General features: G+C 42.8%; 1 protein-coding gene and 1 long non-coding RNA gene across 5 annotated transcripts in view; one reads left to right on the top strand and one right to left on the bottom strand.

Annotated features, from left to right (window-relative positions):
* Positions 1-16,676, top strand: part of commd10 (COMM domain containing 10) — a 38,387-nt gene that overhangs the window by 5,832 nt on the left and 15,879 nt on the right. The gene's annotated exons all lie outside the window — the stretch shown is intronic.
* On the bottom strand, positions 8,688-11,810 carry LOC130525712 (uncharacterized). Its single transcript, XR_008950551.1, has 2 exons — positions 11,726-11,810; positions 8,688-9,368 (listed from the first exon to the last, which is right to left on the bottom strand). It is a non-coding gene; the product is annotated as an uncharacterized LOC130525712 (long non-coding RNA).

Raw genomic sequence — 16,676 nt, 5'->3', positions numbered from 1 at the left:
ATCTTATTGTTCCTAACAAATTTAAACACAAATTGCTCAAATAGTCTCAAGTTATCTTTCACTGCCCCCCCATCCCATATTTCTAGCCTTACTTGTAGATACAACAAACATTTTGAAAATAAAGTTGTCCAATCAAAGTGCCAAATAATTCCTATTTTAGGTTGTAGGATGGGAGAAGCTTTACTCCAGCTTTTACACAGAGGTCAGAGGTGAAAGGTCAGGGTCGTCACCACTTGTAAGCAGGTTATTTCAGGATGCCTTCAGACTCTGAGCCTCTGGTCATTAGCTGGCCTCTGATTTTCCCTCTCTCCTGTTTCAGACCCACAATTCTAGTGAGCAGCACCCTTTTGTTACTCACGTTGTTGCTCCCACATGTGCACGCACCCTTTTTCATCCCCGCACCTTTTTAAAGTATTGATCCCTGTAAGAAACCAAATAACGCAGTTTTTCCTTTCATGTCTTTTTTTTCTGATTTATTTATGAGCGAGTCTTCCGTTGTTTGAATTGTTTGTGTCAAGTTGTCCCCAGTTGCATCTGGAATATCAGCCAACTGATGCTCCTTTGTGGAGACCTGGTTGTTTTTCTTATCAAAGCGTCAGACATGAAAGACTTTTCTTCTTGTGATTCTAATTTATTTTCCTGTTCTGGCTTACAGCACCAGCACTGTAATCACGGAGGAACGCAAGCTCTTTGTTCAACAGTACACACACACACACACACACGCGGAAACACGTAGCCAAGTACACACTTGCATCCACGTTTTGAAACCTCCCCTCCAGCTTTATTTACTGATATTGCGTAATGAGGAATAGAAGTAAACACCTTTTTCCGACTACTCTTTTGAGGGGCTTGAATCTCCCTGAACTTCTTGCAAGTCTGGCTCCATGAGGTCCTTGGGTAGACTTGTCGACCCAACCCGTCCATTCGACGTGGCGGGGATTACAAGACCCAATCAATAAATTGGAGCGCTCCGATTAAAACGCCACCAGGTTTAAATCCTCCGTACCGTGCCACCCACCAGCCAGGACGGACAAAGGCCGCTTTGTCTCACTGTCTACTTGTCTTGCTCTACATGTCCCAAGATGCTTTGTGGCTTTGTGCACACATCTTTTTCATGATCTCCCTTTCTCTCTCTGTCTTCCTCAGCCTCTTTCTCCATCTCTCCCTCACCCTGTTTCCCACTGCTGATTTGCTTTTCTCCTGTGGGATTTGGGATCCCATTCAGAGAGCACATTATTCAGTTCTTATCCTTTCCAGAGGATGGGCCCCGAGCGGCAGAATGGGTGACTATGGTTCCCCCCACCCCCCAGCCTCACCAACCCACTCTTCTCTCCTTGCCATGCGATGATGTCATGGCTTTTATTTGCTCCGGGGGAACACGCCGATTCTCTCTCGGTGTTACACACTCCATATCTCCCACTTCCAGCCCCCAACCCTCACTAACCTTCATTCCTGTTTTCCTCAGCCAGTCCATTTCCCAGATTCTTTGGCCCCTCCAGGGGCGCCTTGAGGATTTGAGGATGTTTGGATGTTGTTGCGCTCATCCTTGGCACATGTTCGGCACCCAAGAGGGAGACAATCACCCACTGCAACTGCGGCTTCCATTTTAAATCTCATTGATTTATCATTGTACTCTCACCGACGCCTTTCCCACTCCTGTGACCGTCTTTAATTTCCTTTCGGACATTCAGCCCAGTGTTGCACACACAGTTTGTGAAATAATCCTTAATTAAATTTTCACTTTCCTTATTTGATTTTTAATGTATTTTTTTGTCGGGGCTGATCTCAGAGAGGCTGCTCTGCCTCTTGGCTGAACTACTCTGGGGTGAGAAATTTATTTGGTTCTGAACAAGATGCCCTGATTGCAGAGTCACGGAGCCAAATCACATCTATTCATCGCAGCGAAACTGACTGATAAGCCCACATGAGGTAAATGCCAATTCTTCATATAATGACGGCATTGAAATTCCTCGATGTGGAAGTCATTTTACATAATTAAGTGTTGTTTATTTTGTGCTGAATTTCACTTTGACGTCGGTTTTCCTTTGCTGCTTGTGCCGCGCTGTGAGGCGATCCATCGGCAATGAAAGGATGTGAGTTAGATGTGTCTTTCCTTCCTTGAAGTAATGATTGTAATGAGCGGGTCATCCCACATGGAACAATAGAGCACACACCACTTCCTCTGCCGCTTATCAACAAATTGCCACCAGTGTCTTACTCCCACTGTTTTTTTTGCTTTAGACCCGATCTGCAGGTTGAGACCGGTATTTTATCTGCTCTATAGATTGATACACCCTTTTCAATATGTTCTTTGATTGCTTTGCTGCATATACAGGTAGTAGATAGGTGTATCAATGAGGCAGCAGTCTCCTGTGTGGTCGTATAAGATTATACTGTTGTCAGTGACATTAATAAAGATGCAGGATCTGTATGCAATAATTGACTTTTTCTCACTGGTTCTCAGTGAGACGAAGCTTAATTGTCATCCCGCGAGACGTACTGTATATTGTTTCCCGATGCACTCCCCGACTCGCACACTTTCTCACACACATTTATTGTCCCCCCCCAATGTCCCTCCTGCTCTTGTAGGAGAGTAACAGTGTCTGCATACCATAGGGACACAGGCCGGCTGCCTTGGCAATCATCTGGCTCTACCACAGTGGAGAGGGGAAAAATGGGCTGTACATTTGTGAATAGAAGTTGTTACTTGTCCTGTTAAAGCGCTCAGTCTTTTTACTGTGCGTGTGCACACACACACACACACACACACACACACACACACACACACACACACACACACACACACACACACACAAATCTCTTGCCAAACTAATACATTAAAATGCATACTCTTTCAAAATGGAGGCCTTGGCTGCTGGGGTTGAGTGCCACTTATCCTAGAAGCTGGCAGAATGATACTTGCACACTGCTCGATGTGGCCTAGATCTGGTTCTGGTTGCATCCCACCCAGTACACATTTAGAAGATTAAGTTTTGATACTAGGGTGGCATATTTGAGTCACATTGTACACTAAGCAGGCAGACACATTCGAACGTCAAACAATGCAACAGACCAACAATGCAAAATTGGTTCAGAACAGTCTCAGGCTTTACATTGCGGGCCGTTCTTGTCTTCGGTGGTAGCCCCTTCCAAGGCTTTTGGTTCCGTTTGGAAAGCAGGACTTGGCGACTGAGCCTGGTACAAGATATGGCACCTTCTTTCTCTCTCTGTATCAGGCAGCCCTAACCAACCGCCACCACCGTAATCATCTTGTTATGGCTCACACACGGCTCGGCTTCCTTGGCCTGTTTGTCTTGGCACCGGAGCTCTCGAGTGTCTCATTTCTCTCTGGCTTCTGCGGCGTTGAGTTTCTGATTTACAGGCTTTTAAATGATTTGTTTTCGTGTGTAAAAATGGCTCAGGGGAAATTTTTGCATTGACAATATTATGTCATTTAAAGCGTAAAAATGGTTACTAATTTGACTGGAGAAGCTGTTGGTGTCAAAAAAAACTGCAGGCACTTGGCGACTGATTATTTTAGTCGAATTTCTTCTCTTCATTCAGGGCCTGCCTTACTGAATACTCAGGGAAATATCTCTTTTCTGTCTCTCAGAGCCATGTTCTTGCACTTAAAGGGTTAAAGGGGTGCTCAGACTTTCAGGAACATGACTTGATACTTCTACTCTATACTTTAGTGCAAAATCACTGCAAGTTTTGCCCTTAAGTAAATATAAATGAGTGAAGTGGTTAAAAGGAACAAAACCTGCTATTAAGTGAAATCAAAGTTGAGGAGACCCAAATATTTTATCAGATGTTAAAAAAAAGATGGATCTTCTTTATATAAATAGAATTTAAATAAATTCATAGCTTCTTCTAATGCCAGCTGGTTTGTGTGAAACCTGATTTACATGAAGAGATTTTCTTGTTTATTCTCTTCGGTGTGGGCACGGGAGTTGAAAGGCCCGAGGGTTTGATCTGAAAGTCTTTAAAGGGTAAGCCGTGGATAAATAGTCCGCAGAGGCAGGACTCTGGCTGCCCACAGACAAACTGCCAGCTTGACTCATTTCAGTTCAGGTTTTGGCACTTTTGAGGTTCTTAATGTGATTTGTCTGCTGTCAGTGTTTACACCCTCCATTGAGGAAGTGTGGGAGGTGTTAACGCAGTGTGGAAGCACCAGGCTATTTGTAGGCATTACCTTTTCTCTGGCTGCTATTCCCCTTGCATATTCCAAACTTTACTGCTCAGGATTCAAAGTTCTGTCTCACATCATGTTGTTTTCACCCCTTTTATACAAACTCAGACCCGTCAGACAACAGCTTATTGTCATAGTGTACGTTTGTAGCCAAGTCTTATTTTTCTTCTCTTCCACATGTTATTAACTGCACACGGTCTCCCACACTGTCTATTGAATGCACATTGATTTGTTTCCATTGTTTGAGTTACAAGGAACGGGGACTTTCTCCTGAGTGCAGTTGGTAAGAGAGCTATTTTTAGCTGCTCTAAATTGTAATTCAAAATGACATTTGAAGAGACGAGCAGTGATCCTTACATCATTTATGAAACGCTGCTTCTCCCACCACATATTTCCAGACAACAATACCTCTATTGTTTTGCTCATTAAATCATCCAGCAAATCAACGTCACTGCCTATTCTCTCAGGACACCATTCACTCAGTAAAAAAGCCCACGACCGTTTGTCTCTTTGCTGCATTTTATTGCAAGTTATTAAACCTATGAGGCAAATATGTCATTAAATCTCAGTCTTGGATGAAAAGCGGACCGGTGAGACTGCTGCACCACCTGATCAACATCTTAGATTTGTCCTCTGTGGAAAATCGGATCTAAGGTTTCTAAATATTGCGTGGTTGTCTACCCAGTGGTGAGGTGATGAAAAGGTGTCTGAAAAAGAAACACACCAAACAGGGTGGTGTCGACAGAGTCTTTGATTCACTGTAAACTGCGGTGATTCATAGTTACACCTGCTTAAATGACAGCCTCTCTGCTTCCTGATAATGTAGGTCAGAGAAATTCCATTATTACAGCGTAAAAAGGAGCTTTTGTTTTTTTTATTCCAGATGTGACGATCTGTCTGCCTGTCTGTCAGTCTGTGTGCGCTTCTCTCAACTTAGTAATACTGGTTATTAGTTCAGGGGCCTAGCAGTCCAACTGTTTTATTTCTAGCTTTACGAGCCATGCCGCATGTCTGATGGGACACACACACACACACACACACACACACACACACTCACATCAGGCTACAAGGAAGACACATAGATGAGATTCTCTCTCTCTTCTCTCTCACTCTCACATACACACACATGCAAATGTTTTCTGAGCGGGTGACATTCATGCAGATTCAGCTAGAATTATGAATTTCTTATTAATTTGTAAATTGCTACCAGAGGCTCTAGCCCCATTACACCCTTCATCATTTCTCAAACACTCACTTCATGAAAAAGATATGTCAAAAAGTTTTATTTATTAGATGCTGAAGAATCTTTGCAGAATTCAGTGCTGAGTGTGCTCATATGATTCCATTTCACCATCGGAACCAGAGAAACCAAACTGAACAAATAAACAAACCAGTGGACTTGAACATGTGACTATTGAAGTGCACATTGCAAAGACTCCAGAGACGGCCAGTACAGCCACCTGTTCAGACAAATTGAATTGGCTCAGCTGGACCATTTAATGACCTCGCTGTCCCAGTACACGACCACAGCTGAGAGATCGATGAATGGAATGAGGTGCATCAGAAGCTGCTGCAATTGGATCCTTTCAGCCTGTTATTAATGGGCCTTTTTTTCTGGCTGACCTGTTAATTCATGGACTGATTGGTCAACAGAGGAGTTTCCTGCAGCCGGGCTGGATCACACGCGGTTGGAGAAGATGAGTGGATAAGTCCAAGTTGGTTCGTCTTATTTAGATATGAGCTTTTGTATTTCATGTATGTGATTATGACTTCACTTTCTAGATTGCAATATTTTTTGGGGTTTTTTTTTGTATGTTTTTATATAATCTTGTTTAAACATACTGAATTTTTGATTTTTCTGGGCTACTGTACAATTTGTATATCATGTTAAGTACCTCAAATACACTGTTAAAAATGTCAATAATGATAGGAACATTATATCTCTTATATTCTTTTTAAAAATCATATGGAAATACTGCTTATTGTGGTTTTATTCTGCATATTTTTGGTCTTGGCCTTTTCTCTTCCCCAGTGGGATATTTACAGGTGTCTCGGGTGAGGCCACTTTTGGGGAACTCGGGACTCAGCGATTAAACTCATTGACTCTGTGTTCCACTTCTCGGCTCAATTCAGTTCCACCAGGTGTGAGATCTGGATCTTCTCCAAAAGTGATAATTCAGGGGCGATGATGAATGTTTCCATAAGAGCCCCTGGGGGCATTAGTGCATATACATGTTTTGGCTGAGAGCTGCCAAAGCTCAGTCAGTTTCAAGTCAATAAAGGTAACAGAGTTCGCAGAGTTTTTATTGTGCCTTCAGCAGCAAATGACTCGCTCTGAATTTGTATTCCTTTGTAATCTGGTTGTCGTGGGGTCTCAAATGCTCACTGGAGCTTGATATTAGCAGCACAACAGCAGATACATTGTTAAATTTAATGACACCCTTTTTAACGTCAATGCTAAAAGGAAGTAGTGCAGCGATAATATTCTGAAGCCATTAGCTGACCATAATCCGCCACTACAACCATTTTCCAAATGACATAGGTGGAGTACAGGAGAACAGAAGAGTAAGCACTTTTGTTATCATCTCCTTGTCAGATCCTCATAACCACGGCCCTATTACACAGCTAATAATAGAGACGGGCTTTATCGCTGGGAGCACTATCGCAGTAGAACAGGCAGGATGAGATCGGCATCTCTGTGATATTGACAAACTTGTTTCATGATTCTCCTCACAAAGGAATGTAGATGGGAGGGAAGCAGACTGTTGGGAAGCCGAAACCTAGCTGTAATGGATATTTAGGAGAAAACATATTTTAGTGTGTTTGTGCTGCCTTTGTGGTGCCGTACTGAACGCGTGCACTTGTGTGGCAGATGCTGCCTCTTCTGTATTAACATGGAAGCAGCAGTCTGGCGCTCCCTTAAAAAAAAACGGCAAAAAAAAGGGTCAGATCGGAGTAGATCTGTTTCTCTGTGACAAACCCCATCTTATCAAAGGCAGACTCTGTCCCCTATGCTCCATGCTATAGCCTTGATGCCAAGCGAAGGCACCTGGTGTAAAGCAGAGATTAGATGACTGGTGATGTGCACTTTTGGTCAAAACAAAGTGCCAGATGAGAGACGGCTGCAGACGCTTGCGGGGGAAATAGAGAGGCTGCTTGTTTTTTTGTGTTTGCCGTCATTTCTTCAGAAGTTGGTTGACATCTTAATGTAGAAACTGCTGTTAGTTTACCTACGTGAGTAGTTCTTGATGTTTGGCCTACTTGCAGAGACGTATCGAGGCAAGCGAGGGCTCACTAGCGTGTTATTTTTTTGTTTGTTTCAGGCTTTGTGTCAAGTGCGAGCCTGATTTAAATTTAACACTTAAGCCTCGAGTTTCATTATGTGTTTGACGTTTATTTTTGGGGCACAACAAAGTTTCACAATAATTTATGAGCCTATTTTTAATGGCTAGGATTATCCTGTGATGTTTCCTTGGCTTATTCTACAACTTTGATCACAGGCGAGCGCCTTTTCTGTATTGTTAGGACCAGAAACTCCCGCAGAACTCCTGTCAGATTTGTACTTCTGAACTGTCAGCAGACAGTTTGTACAGAGCCAGATATAACGGCTACGAACACGCGCACATACAGGCTTACGTGCACACCAGTAAAGTCTTTATGCTTGCGAAATACTTGTGCATGCAAACGCATAGAGGCCATACACATTCCCCCTTGTTGAGACACAGATTCATAAATTCTCCCACGCACGGATTCCCTTGGTCATGTATTCTCTTTGGTGTGTCAGGGTGTGCTCGCTCTCCTTGAAAGCACTTAATGCCATCCCATCATGTGTGCATGTAGCTGCATTAGTGTACGTTTTAAGGAGAAGCGCGTATGCGAGCTGCTCTACTGTGCCTGCGCGTACATACGTTATCTGGGTCCTTTCAAAGTATTTCAGAAAGTTTGGTCGTCACATAAATAATAGAGCTGAATCTGAGAGTGGAAACAGACGAGCTGACAGTCACGTCTTTGATGGTTCGATTCTTCTAAACACCAAAATCCAATTCAGTGGGTCAGGGGCTTTGGGATGTGCTCTTTTATTTATCCGCAGTTGTGCAAAAGAATGTTCCCTTACAGACAGGAGCTACAACACTACTGACTTTTTACTGTTTCCACTCAGCTGTTGTGCGAATGACGTGAGGAACAGAATGAAAATGCTACTTAGAGCAGTGTCAGGTGGGTTTCATCACTCAACCGATGGCTCATTGCTCTTTAAACTCAAGCCAAGCCGGATGGTTTAATGTGCTGCCGTTTTCTTTTTGTGTGTGGCTGAAAAGAAATAGATAAGCAGTTGATTCTGCTGTGCTTCATCAACCAATAGCGCCAGTAACGCTTACATTTCTTTTGAGGTAGATTAATGTTGAATGTTTTTTATTTTTTGTGTTTATTTTTGTATTCTTTTGTCCCTTTTTTCACATGTTACACTTAGTACGCTAACATGAATGATTTCAATGGCTTTTGCTTTTTTTCTTAGCGACTGTATGAACTTGTTTTGTTTTTTTCCCTCTGATTTTTGCTGGCCCCTTTCACTTTGTGTCTTGGCCAATTGGTGCACGATGAAAACCTTCAGAGGAATCTGCAAGAGCAGGGTTGGGTTATTCTGACTCTCTCCTGTCGTAGCCCTGACCTCAGTTTTAAAGCATGTACATTGTTGGACCCAAATTGGTTTCAGAAATTTGCTTCTTTTTTTTTGTTCCTTCCAACTTCATTACCTGAATTTGGACCGATTTGTCTCACAATGAGCCGCTGCCAACATCTCCCTGTCAGCAAATCTTACTTAAAATTTCAGAGAGAATCACTACCGTTTATATTGTCTCATCTTCATTTATTGTTATTTTGATCATAACATGTATCATAATGTACTAAAGAATAGGTTTGAAGTTGTAGAAAAGCAGCAGATGAGACATATGGGAGATGGACGTGGTGTTGGAAGTGCCCTTTTCCCCTTGTCCTGAAGCTATGTCAGTTTGACCGTTCAGCCAGCTCCATCTTCCTTCATGGAGGTGCTCAGCTTTGCCCTTTTCAATAATTCATCCCCAAATTTGCAGGGAGGGGTTGCGGTTGAGGTTCTTTCACAGCTCTTCGTGCAGACTGCAGAGGAGTGGTTCTTCTAATTGGAGTGACACGCGGTCCCTGCCTGTCGGAGCTAAATGTCATTAGTGTAACAGTCAAATACCATCAGCTGTTTGGGGCTAAGGCTAACGTTCACTCACTGCCAAGCGTGCTTCACAAGCATGAACCATTCACTTCTCATTTATACAAATCCATCACAGGCCTCGGAGCATGCCTGTTCCTCTCCTCAGCCTTTCACTTCTCAATCCTCCCTCACACACTTTTTCAGGAGAAGTGCTCACTCTAGTGGTACAAAGGTAATTGGTTCCAAACTCAAGCCCCCGTGGACCACACATTGAAGTGTCCTTGTGCACTACACTGAACCTCAAATTTCTCCTGGAGTTGGGTCTTCATGGATGTGTGCGAGAGACAGATGGCAGCCCGTCTGACCATTGTTGTAAAGCACATTGAGTGGACAAAGATGACTAGAAAGAAGAAGGAAACGTCTGTGACTGTAGCCCATTTACACACAGCTCAATAGAACATGTTCATGTCTGCTCACATTGACATACGTGCACATAATCAGCACATTACAACAGCAACCACTGTGCTGATTTCACACTTAATTGTTTTATTTTTCACGCACACAGTGAATGTTTTAATCAAGCTACCAGGGCTCTCATTGTAAATTTCAAAATGTATGAGAAATGACCAAGGATTTTTCGCTTCATATTTGAGTTCTTCGTTTCCTAGAACTCTGCCTTAGCTGTTAGGGTGACTGCGATTGGCAGTATTTATACGCTACCTACGAATGTTTGTATTAAATGGGCCCTTTTCTTCCACGGAGCCAGTTTGCACATTTGTCATTCTGTTCAGCTGCACAGAGGGAACAATGCTGCAGATGACAAGTTGTCAGATAGGCCAGAACATGCCAGTGGTGGTGGGTGTAGAGAAGTAATCCTCATTGTTCTCGGTCTTAGAACAAGTGTCAGAACCCACATGTTTATGTAGGCGTTCTCAGCATCAGCGTTTGAGCCCCCATTATACACATTTATCACACACCTTCTCACACAGACCTCATCCTACACAGAGCTTAATCTCAGGGCTGTAAAAGCTCCATACAATGAAAAATTGTGAGGAAAAAAAAATCTCAAAGGAAATCCATGTCTGAGAAACACTCTGAGCACTTTAACACCGCTTCCTACTATCTCGTATTGTCAGAGGAATAGCCTTGAAAAGCACAAGTTGCACAAACATTTTGGAGCCTGACTGGGTCTCTTGGATTTGTGTCATTTGCATCATGTGCCACAAATCTAAAAGCGGCTCAAATGTGGGGAACTCCTACCTTAAAGTAACACTTAAGTGACAGTTAAGCTCTTAAGTGACAAACCTTCCCTGGTTTATACATCCTCTGCTAACAAACACAGTTGTGGAGTCCAGTTGCACCTCAGGCAGATTCTGAGAAGAATGAACAATGCATGTGTGTTCGTGACACCTGTCTCATTGTTCCTGTTTTAGTGCCGCTGACACTTGATTTGCTGGAATGTTTTTGACAAGCTGCTGATGTGGTGATGTGAATCAGTCTTGTTTTAGCATGAAACAAACTTTTAGCACTGAGGTTTTGCATTTCTTTCAAAAATTAGTTTTAGCTAAATTTACCCTTATTACTTGCTTCTGTGAACCGTAAACAGTGAAAAGCACATACTACAACACACTTATACAGTTCATGTGCAATGGCCTTACCTGAGGCTGTATAATCCAAAGACTCTAGGCTGAGCCAAACTGTGGGTGTGTGGGTGTGTGTGTGTTTGTGTGTGTGTGTCTGTGTGTGTGTGTGTGTGTGTGTGTGTGTGTGTGTCTGTGTGTGTGCCCCACAACTTCAAAGTACTATTTATTTCTTGACATGGATGTAGGGTTAGATGTGAGCGTATTATACAATGTATTATACAAAGATAGAAGTATGTGAATGTGTGTATGTATGTGCGTGTGTGCGCATGTGTGTGTTGGCCTCAGAAGGAGCTGCCAGAAGTGAGAGGGGTCGACAGCCTCGCCCCAGTCTAACCTGGGAACCTTCGATAAGACACTCCGCCTCTGAAGTCTCAAAAAAAGACACCCTGTGTGGAGAGCAGGCTGGAGACAGACGGTAGAGAAAAGCAGGCAAGAGGGAGCAGACATAAAGGAACACAGATTCGCTGCAGTTGGCCAGGATATTGAGAATTCTTCTTTGGCAGTGCCACCATAAGTTTTCTCACTTTCTGTCATTATGTCAAATATCCTCACAATCTGTTTAGTCACAGCAGAAAAGGACAGATACTTAAATATACGGTACTTAAATATACGTTTCAAGTTTCTCTTCATTCTGCCTCTAGTTGTAAATAGAATTATCCCTGTAAAACTGGGTGAGAAAATCAGGACCCACAATGCATTTGAGATGCAGCGTACCTTCTTCAGCGAGCCCCCACAGGTGAAGGGCTAAGTTTGGAAGTGAATTTTTAGTACTCCGGTTTACAGAAGTCATCCATTTTTGATCCAGTTCCGCTAAAACACAAGAAAAACCTTTCACAGACCTTTTCAAAGTTCGTGCAATGACAACGTTCCTTCAGCGGAGAATAGTTTTGACCTGAGATGTGGAGAGCGAGGCTCAAAAACAACTCTGGCATTTCAGCAGACTCGCCTTGGACTGTCTCTCCCATATCGGCGGCGATCGTGACGCGAGTGTCGGGACGGGCAGGGTCAGAGGTGGGCGATGATGTGCTTCCCAGCATCTCAGAGCGCTTCAGAGAAAATGCAGGCATGTGTGGCGTCCCTGTTATCTCAGTATATGTACCAGCTTGTGTGCATTTCAAGGTTAGGAAAGTGCGGAAAGATGATAGATAGAGGAGAGACAGGCAGCAAAGGTCTGGACAGTGAGGAGGAGAGATGTTTTTATTTGGTCCGGGGACTCAAAAGAATAGCCACGGAATCTGGCTGAGCCATCAAGCATCTTGTCTGCCATTTTCACCCCTTCTTTCGCTCTGCTTCATCTGGTTTACTCTTTCACCCTTCACTGACAAAGGACAATCAGAGCTTTCATGTCTGCTTTTTCTCTTGAGTGAAACGTTAAGCAGGGAAAGCAAGAGAAAATACTGGGCTGCTGCATCAGAAGACGGGGTGAGGCGGATGTGGGCCGGTACTGTGTGATTCACAATTGAATTATCTTTACTCTTAAACCAGCTTTCTCCATATTACATCTGTAAAAAAAAGAAGAAAAAACAGACCACATGTAAAACAAAAAGCAGACAATAATTAATAAGGTGGTGTGGCTCTGCCAGCTTAAGTTGAGAGTTCATGTGGATTTTAATTAAATGGACGTTGAATCGCTAAAGCGGTGCTGCTTTCTCTGAATGAACCTGAGGTAAAGTAAGCTGAGGTGAATGTTTCAAATGTGACTCGACATCACGTCACCCGTTAAACTCATTATTTTCTTTTCTCACTGCCGTTAATGGTTTTGTCTGCATGGTCCATTTGTTTAATCTTCCCAGCTACGCTGTCATGGCGCACACGTGTTTAAAGATGCAATAAAGGTTAATTCATTCCTTCTTTTTGAAGTGGGAAAATGGTGCTTAATAAAGATGGGATGTACGGCTTTTCTAATTCCCCACATTTATTTATAATTTATTAACCTCATTTTTTAAAAGTCTGTTATTTTTTTAGTTCATGCAGGAAATAAATCCACAACGGGGAAGTTTTATCTTTTTAGCCTCTGAGACAAATTTAACAGTCAATTAAAGATATTCAAGAGATGAATTTGTAGAAAGTGAGCACATTTAAGATTATTCTAAAATCTTTATTCAGTGCAAGAAGTTATTGTGTTTTGTAACTTTGGCTGCCATTCCCTGCTGCCTTTACCTGTGGACCCTTGGCATGTCATGGCGTGCAGCTGTCTAGACTTTTAGGACAGTGTGCATGCGATCACATGCTCCGTGTCAGCTCAGATCTCTGTCAAGTCAAACAATAGACCCGTATTTGAAGTTTTTTCTTTTTGAGCTGGAGAAATAAAGTGGAACTATACAGTGTTGAAGGGTCATTCATCTCGTCTGCACAGTTCATGTGACGTCACGATTGTTCACAGAGGTTTGGCGCATATTCTGCTTTTTATTGAACGGACCACAGCTCATTAGCCAAAGCACATTGTGCCGTTTGAGTCCCTGCTGGCTAAAGTGAGCCCTGGCTGTGTAGATAATAAGCCTGCCAACCTTTAGATTGTCGGTGAACCCCAAAGCATGAAGGAGCATGAAGCTAGACAAGGAAAAGGACAGCGTGTCAGCCCAGTGGGAAGCAACATAATTTATGACAGCGGGGAGAGAGAATTATTGCACAGGTTTTCCCGCTTGTCTTTTATTTCTCCGGGTTCTTTTTCAAGACTTTTCAGCCATTATTTCCAAGCATAGGTCACATTATCATGAAAAGTTAGATTTCTGTCAGGGTGTGCATTTTAGCCATTCACCCCCGGTTACGCTGTAGGCCAGGCTACAACTGCCAAATCTTATACCTTTATTTAAAGTTAAAACAGTTGAAGTGAGAACAATGAATATTACAATAGCTAAAGTCACAAAGTGACAAAGTAAAGTTCATTATTTATTTATGCCTGGGTGCTGTTGAGGGTAGTTTTCATAATTAGATGCCTCTTTCTTCGCTTAAGTTGTTTTTTTTTGCTCTCCAGTGTGATTGGGGGTATTTTTACATCATGACGTGCAGCTTCCCTAATTAAGCTCAATAAATCCACTTAAGTGAAATTTGCCACCCAGAGTTCAGCACCTCAGCGGGTCAAGGGTAAATGCAGGTATTAGTTGCACACAATGTCATCAAGCATTGGGACGATTAGTAGAAGATTCATTAACAGTAGTTGAAGGTCTGGGTCTGGTTTTTCAGCTCACTGGAAGACTTATTTGCCGTTTTCTGTGTTATGAGGCCTTTGAAACAGGTCTGGCCCTAAGAGCTGGAAACAGGAGGTTCAGATGAGAAAGAAAACACCAACACACATGTGATTCTCTAAGGAGAAACTTGAACCATCTGCAATGCCTCCAAAGATTCTCACTTTCAACCATACACACGGAGAAAGTTTAAAAAAAGATACCACTGAATGTAAAAAAAAAAAAAAAGCCCTACCTGGGCCAGAACAGACCATAATAAGGGGTTTAATGCTAAATTGATATAAACGGTTTTGACAGCTGCTATTCCTGCATTGGAAGAGTTGGTCGTTGTAGTTCAGGATCATATTACAGTGGAGAAACTGAACCTTTACTTGAGGTTCCACCTTGGCACGTTTGAGAAACATTCAATGATCTTGTCTCAATGAATCATGTTGTCTGTCCTTAAATGTTCATGAAACTTTAGGCATAAACCTGTTTTTGCTGCCCTCCAAAGCCTTCATTATTGTTACCGTTTTATCTCATTTATTCATTCCATTGCGTTGGCCCCAAAACTTAGCTAATGACAGCGATGCATCATGATACCCTGTTTTTTTCCCCCTATATTAAAAAGCTAAACCAAGTCCGATGGACACAGATAACGATAGGTAACTATTGTACGTATTGTATGAAAAATCGGATTTACCACACATCTATTCTACAAATTGAATTGCCCCCCCAAACCCACCTTACTGGGGTCTTATCTCTGACTCTGGTCTCTGCCTGGCTTTCAGACTGTGAAATGGAGAGTGGTAATATCCGCTGCTTCGCTCTGTATGTTAATGAAGCGCTAATCTGTTCCTGAGCGAGTGTCTTAATGAGGACGACGTGCCCCTCGCTCAGCCGGCTAGCTCCTGTTAAGCTACCATTATGGAAATAGCTTGGTACCGAGTGTGTCGTCCTGGGAGCAGGCTAAAATGTATTCCTTATTTCCCCTTTTAACACTTTCTTCTTCCTTTCTAACAAGGCTGTGCGTTCCTCTGAGGGCACAGGCAGTAGATAAACAAACATGGTAATGACGAGCGCGGGGAGAGCCGTCGTACTTTGAGGTCGGGAATTTTCAGATTCTGGTTGTCGGTTGGGCTAAATAGGCCAGACTGGGACGAAAATGGAGACGGAATGTACTGTATGGCTCTAGGATAAACCTACTACTATCATTTCATTCAATGTATTTTTGTCTCAGGCACGGTGAAATTCGTGTCCTCAGATACTACGCATTGACAGAGGGAATTAACACGGATTATCAAATTTATTTTCCGCCAATTATTCTTTTTCATTGGTCATGCCACGTCCTCATATCCATAACGCCTGCCGATGTTGATAATTCTTAGCTGAATTATGGGAAACACCCCTAACCAGATTAAAAGTAGGAACAGATGCTGCTCGGAGCTAAATAGGACTTGTGTCAAAGGATATAATGCCTTTTTGATAATATATTTTACATGTATCTAGGCCAGCCCAGCCCTCGCCACTCCCACAGATATATATATATATATATATATATATATATATATATATATATGCTGGCTGATTATGGCCTGGATTAACTTCTCTTGCTTGTTTCAATCAGAAACTGCTCCTATTTCTGGCTCTTTCTTTGTCATTTCCCCCCTTCTGGTACTTTATCAGTCTTCAGTATTAAAATATTCCAGCTTGTGTGCCTGGTGCGGAAGGAGCGGTCCACCAAGATGCAGCTGCACCTTTCCCAGCTGCTCAGTTCTCTGTCGCTGTCTTACAGAAGACGGGTGTAAACTATATCGGTACTACTTTTCTTTGCAAGAAACAAGTGAGACTTAATTTAAATTGTGTGAAATGGGAGTGGGAGGTGGGAGGCATGTGGGAGAAAAGTGTGTCACAAATTTCGTACAATCTGTCGTGCACGGAAATTCAGTACAGAGGCTGACGAAAGGATGCTTGAGGCCCTGATGAGTCTGTAAGGCCTAGGGGGAGGCTTGTTACATGTGGTGTAAATTCATACAACAATATAATGAAAAAAACCAGGTAATTATTGACTTGAATTGTTCAGTCAGCCTAATGAGGGGGTTTCAGGTTGTACGTCTGTTTGACGTCGTGAATATTCACTCCTGAAGATGTGACGTGTGCCAAACCTCCAGAGTTAAACCTCTGATTCTGTATTCCGTCTGCGTGGATCAGTTGTTCCCGAAGAATGAGGGGAAACGGTTCTGATCGATTCAAATGTAGTTTGTAAATGTAGACCAGCCACACACGCAGGACGGTTGACACGAGTCGATAGTGATTCATCCAGTGGATATGAGAAGTGCTTTTTCCTCATACGCTGACTCACAATTAAATAGGCTGCGTAAAAACCAGCCACCGCAGCTCATGGCAGCAGAATTAGTACAGGCTTGCCAACGACGGGGGCTGAGCAGAACCAGACTTTGAGTCTCTTTGGAGCAGTGAAAGCAGGGAGCTTGGAGTACGGA

This window comes from Takifugu flavidus, chromosome 5, assembly GCF_003711565.1.
Source record: "Takifugu flavidus isolate HTHZ2018 chromosome 5, ASM371156v2, whole genome shotgun sequence".
Lineage (NCBI taxonomy): Eukaryota > Metazoa > Chordata > Actinopteri > Tetraodontiformes > Tetraodontidae > Takifugu > Takifugu flavidus.
The sequence above is the reverse complement of the archived record's forward strand: the minus strand, read 5'-3'. Positions and strand labels throughout refer to the sequence as shown.